We start from the raw sequence: 6261 nt of genomic DNA on the forward strand, positions 1-6261 counted from the left end.
CCAGTGAAGGCATGCACCCTATAGCCAAAACCTCTAAAAAAAAAAAAAAAAAAGAAGAAGAAAATTCTAGGCACCAAAATTCACTGCCAAATTTGATCAAATATGTAAGAAAGAAATAATAACAATTCATCTCATATTCTTTCTGAAAAGTAAAGTGATCACTTCCCAACCTCAAAACATATTACAAACCTGTGATAATTAAAACAGCATGGTGGGAACCAGCAGTTTAGTGTAATGGTTATGTCGCTGGACTCCCACGTAGTCAACCGCGGTTTGCATCCCGGACCCGGTGGCTTAAAACTCACGCCGGGTGCGTGTGCATGCATGCCCAAGATCCCGAGAGGAGAATGGAGGAGAAGGGATTGCGGCGTGACCATCCCCCCTGGGGGGTGATTTCTCACTTTCTGTCTCTCTGTCTCTCTCTGTCTGTCTGGCGAGCGCACGTGCGCTATAGCGAAAACCTCTCCAAAAAAAAAACCAAAAACAAAAACAGCATGGTATTTGGAACAAAAACAGACAGGTAGACTAATGGAACAGATTTGAAAACTCCAAAATGGATCCCAAAATGCACAGCCAACTGGTCCTTGACAAAGGCCACAAGACAATTCTGTGGGGAAAAGAAAATCTATTCAGCAAATGGTGCTGGGAGAATTGGATACCCACCTGCAGAAGACTGAAACTGGATCCTTATCTCCCTTACACTAGCAAAATTAACTCAAAATGGACTGAGGATCTAAACATAAAACCTCAAACTATAAAAATACTGGTGGAAAACACGAGAAAAACTTTTGAAGATCTTAGAGTAGGCAAAGACTTTTTAAAGAAAACTTAAAACTTAAAATTTAAAACTTTAAAGAAAACTTCCAAAGCACAAGCAGTAATCCCAAAACTAAACAAATGGGACTATATCAGGCTGAGCAGCTCTGCACAGCCAAAGAAACTATAAGTATAGTGAGAAGACAACCCTCAGAATTTATTTGCAAAATATATCTCAGATAAGGGACTGATAACCAGAATATATAGGAAACTCAAGCAGCATACCCACAAAAAAATAATCAATCCAATTAAAAGGTGGGAAAATTAGCTGAACAGGTAATTCTCCAAAGAAGACATATGAATGACTCAAAAGCATATGAAAACATGCTCAGACATCTCTTATCATAAAGGAGATACAAATCAAGACCAAAATGAGATATCACTTAACCCTGGTCAGAATAGCTAAATTGAAAAAAAAAAAAAAAGAATGGTAAGTGCTGGCGAGGCTGTGATGATAAGGAAATTCTCCTACATACACTATTGGTGGGAATGTAAATTAGTGCAACCACTTTGGAGAATGATATGGAGATTCCTCAGAAACCTACAAATAGAACTACCATACAATCCAGTAATTCCACTCTTAGGTATTTACCCAAAGGATAGAAAAACCCTCAGTCAGAGAAACAGTTACACATGCATATTTGTTGCAGCATTATTTATAATCACGAGGACATGGAATCAACCCAAATGGCCAAAAATAGATGATTGGATTGAAAAATTGCAGCATATGTACTCTATGGAATCAGTCATTAAAAAAAAAAAAAAAAAAAAAAAAAAAAAAACAATGAGACCCTGACAGCCTATACGAAGTGGATGAATATGGAAGACTTAATGCTAAGCCAAGCAAGCCAGACTATTAAAGACAGTTTCTAGTCCCCTCAACATATACCAATTGTAGTTTCTGCTGTAGAGCAGGGAGAGCAACTGTAGATGCAAAAGGTAGTAAGGATAGGGTAATACGGTGGTGGGTAATGGGGTGGGGCAACAGAGAAAGAAAAAAAGTACATTTGACAAAAAATGAAATGCTACTTGATAATGATTATGCATATAATAACATTTTTGTCTTGACTTATATACATGGTATTTGTGATGAAAAAAGCAATGTTGTACACGATAAATTATATGTGATTACATGTAAATTAAAATTAAAAATTAAAAAAGTAAAGTTAGAACATATTTTCCAACTCATATTATGAGGTCAGCACTACCCTGATTCCAAAACCAGACAAAGACATTATTATTTTTTTTCTTTTTTTGGAGAGATTTTTACTATAAGGCGCATGCACTTGCTAGAAAGACAGAGAAAGACAGAGAGACAGAAAGCGAGAAATCACCCCCTCAGGGGGGATGGCCATGCCGCAATCCTTTCTCCTCCATTCTCCTCTCGAGATCTTGGGCACACACACACATGTGCCCGGCATGAGTTTAAGCCACTGAGTCCAGGACTCAAACAGCGGTCAACTATATGGGAGTCCAGCGACATAGCCATTACGCTAACTGTTGGTCCCGACAAAGACATTATAAGGAGAGAAAGATCAATATATTTTTATAAACATAGATGTAAAAGTTCTTTACAAAATTTTAGTGAATACAAACCTATAACATTAAAAAAAACTTTGCCATTTAAATTTATTTTATTTATGTATTTTTTAAGGTTTTTGCCATAGGATGCATGTGTTCCCCAGAGAGAGAAAGAGAAAGGGAAAGTGAGATGTCACCCCCAAGGGGGGTATGGCCATGCAACAATCCCTCCTCCTCCATTCTCCTCTTGGAATTTTTAGAGGCATGTATTCACACACCACCGGTGTGATTTTCAAGCTGCCAGGTCCAGGACTCAAACTGTGGCCAACCATGTGGGAATTAATGCCTCAACCACCATGCCACCTGCTGACCCCTCCCATAACATGTTTTTTAAAAGATATTAAATCACGGCTGCTATGAGTTGTGCATCCCCCCACCACCACCACAGATTCATGTGTTGAGATTTGGAGGTTAAGTTATTAACAGAAGACTTAATACCTTCATGGTGTGGAAAGGTGGAACCTTTGGAAGTAATGGACTAGCCTGGGCCCCTATTATTGATTCCTAATGGGTTTAAAAGCAGAGAGAATGGGACCAAGAGAGAAAAATGGCCTCTCCCACATTGCAATGCAGCCAGAGGACCCCCAACCAGAGGTGAGGCCTGGACTTTAGGCCTCCAAACTACGAGCTACATAAATACCCATTATTTTTGAGAGAGATTTTTGTTTTGTTTTGTTTTTGTGTTTGTTTGTTTGTTTGTTTTTTGCTATAAGGTGTGTACACTCGCCAGAAAGACAAAGAGAGTCAGAGACAGAGAGCAAGAAATCACCCCGGGGGGGGGGGGCCACACCGCAATCCCTTCTCCTCCATTCTCCTCTCAGGATCTTAGGCATACACGCACATGCACCCAGTGTGAGTTTAAGCCACCAGGTCCAAGACTTGAACCACAGTCGACTACATGGGAGTCCAGCAACATAGCTATTATGCCACCTGCTGGTCCCCATAAATATCCATTTTTATAAATTACTCACTTTCAGGTATTTTCTGTTATTAACAATGGACCAAGTAGAATAATGACCAAGTTGAATTTATTCTAAGAATGCAAAGTTGATTTAATTCTAAAAATCAATTAATATAATTCACCCTATAAAAGGATAAGAAAGAGAGCATATGTACATCTCTATAGATGGAAGAAAAAAAGCTTTTGACAAAATCTAACATCTATTTTTTAATTATTTATTTTATTTATTTATTATCTTTTAACATTGGTTTGCCAGAGAAAGACAGAGAGAGAGAGAGGGTGCGTGAGAAAGCAAGCTGCCAGGTCTGAGATTCGAACCACGGTTGGCCATGTGGGAAGTCCAGTGCCTCAACCACCACACCACCTGCTGGTCCCCTCTAACATCTATTTCTGAATAAAATTACTAACAGAGTAAGCATTAAAGGGAAATTTCTCCACATGATAAAAGGTATCTGTAAAAAAAACAATAGCTGGGCCAGCAGATGACATGGTGATTAAGACACTGGATTTCCACATGGCTGAACGCAGTTTGAGTCCTGGACACGGTGGTTTGCTTTCTCACTTTCTCTCCCTCTCTCTGGTCAAAATAATAAATAATAATAACAATAATATATTAAATTAAATAGTTTTAAAAAAACTATAGCTAACATTATACTTGACAGTAAAAAAGTAAGTCAGAAACTAATCAATTATATCTCATCAATAATGTCTGCTTTTACCACTTCTATTGGGTTGTTGGACAAGTCATGATGTATTTTTTTTTCTATAAAAAGTGTGTTATGACTTGTCCAATATTAAGCATATTCTTGGAAGTTCTAGGCAGTGTGTTAATATAATACAATACAAAGATAAAATGCATCTAGGTAGGAAAGAAAGTGTATAACTGTCTTTATTCAAAGACACCATGATTGTCTAAATAGAAAACCTAATGGAATCTACAAAAATGCCAATAAAAGTAATGAGTGAGGTGAGCAAGTCTGCAGGACCCAATTAATTATACAAAAAAATTAATTGTATTTCTAGACACTAACAATGAAAAAAAAAACCCAGAAATTGAAGTTTTAAAGAACATTATGAATAATAGTAGTATTAAAAATGTTTAATACTTATGGCTAAATCTGACAAAAGTACACTGAAAAATTATAAAACATTGCTAAGAGAAATTTCAGAAGACTTAAACAAATGGAGAACTACTTATGTGTTGGAAGACTCAATAGCGTTAAGATGTAAGTTCTTCCTGAAGTAGTCTATAGATAGCACAATGTGAATCCAAATTACATCAGGCATTTTTTTTTGTCAAAATTGACAAGTAATCCTGGAATTTGTATGAAAATGCAAATATAACAGCCAAACCAACTTACTTTGTTAAAGAACAACTTTATGTGTCTATCACTTCCGGATTTAAGACTTACAAAGCTATAGTAATCAAGAAGCTGCGCATTTGAGTCAAAATAAACAAATAGCTCAATGAGTAGAAATAGATTTCCTCATATGCATACAAGGGAACTTTAAAAAGTTTGTGGAGGTGGTTAAGGTGGTCTTGGTTGGTCAAGTCCCAACCCAGTGGCTTGAAAAACAGGTCAGGTGTATGTGCCTATCTAAAATCCCAAGAGAAGGGATTATGACATGGCCCCCTGGGGTGCTTTCTCACCTTCTCTCTCTCTCTTTCTCTCTCTTTCTCTCTCAGAAATGTCCTTTGGCATAAATAAATAAATAAATAAATAAATAAATAAGTTAGTGGAAAATAGAATTAAAGTATGAGTTTGTATATAGGGATATATAGACTTAGAATCACTAGGATCAAAAAAAAAAATAAAGAACGACAAGTGCTGGCAAGGTGTGGTGAAAAGGGAACACTTTCGCACTGTTGGTGAGAATGTAAACTGGTGTAGCCTCTGTTGAAAACAATACAGTTTTCTCAGGAACCTACATATAGAGCTTCCATATGACTCAAAACCCCATTTCTTGGTATTTACCCAAAGGATAGGAAAACACTAGATCAGAAGGACATTTGCATATCCATGCTTGTTGCAGCATCATTCACAAAAACTAAAACATGGAACCAACCTGTGTCCAAGAACCAATGACTGGGTTGAAAAACTGTTGCACATGTATAACTATGGACTATTACACAGCTATAAGAAACAAGGAGATCCTATCCTTTGATTCAAAATAGATGAATACAGAAGACAATGTTGAACGAAGTGAGCCAGGTTTGAAAAATAAATATTGTATAGCCCCACTCACTTTGTACGGAGTGTCTGCTTCTATGACAGAGGTTGAGAGATTTAAAGGTGTGATGGTGGAGCGGGTGGGTGGGGATGGTAGGCTGTAAGGGGGGAGAGTGGATGGTGGAGGGTGGGTGTGGGGTACAAAGAGAGGAAACATCTGGCAGATGAAAAAATATAAAGTTCTCAGTTAAAAACGTGTAAATAATAGAAGTCTGAGTTTATTTTAGTACAAAAAAGTTTAAATCCATGTGTAATACTTTCATAATAGGCATTTTCTATAACATTTTTGAAGACACACACCTATAACTGATTTTTGAAAAAAATTTAAAGGCAATTCATGAAAGAAAAAAATGAACTTAAAAAAAAAGACTCAAAATGATCATAAACATAAATGCAAAGCCTAAAACTATAAACACTTTAGAAGAAAATATAAGAAAAAAATTTTGTGATCTTTTAAGAAAACATCCTTTTTGATAGACATCAAAAGCAAAATCCATAATAGAAAAAAATGACAAATTTGACTCCATCAAAATTAAGAACACCTCTTCAATAGAGTCTGTTAAAAGAATGGAAAGGCAAACTACCAAAGGGAGAAAATGTCCACAAATCATGTATTTCATAAAAGACTTGTATCCAGAATATGTAAAAACTCTAAAAAATAATAAAGCATAT

Source organism: Tupaia chinensis, unplaced genomic scaffold (genome assembly GCF_000334495.1).
Source record: "Tupaia chinensis unplaced genomic scaffold, TupChi_1.0 Scaffold141490_1, whole genome shotgun sequence".
NCBI lineage: Eukaryota > Metazoa > Chordata > Mammalia > Scandentia > Tupaiidae > Tupaia > Tupaia belangeri.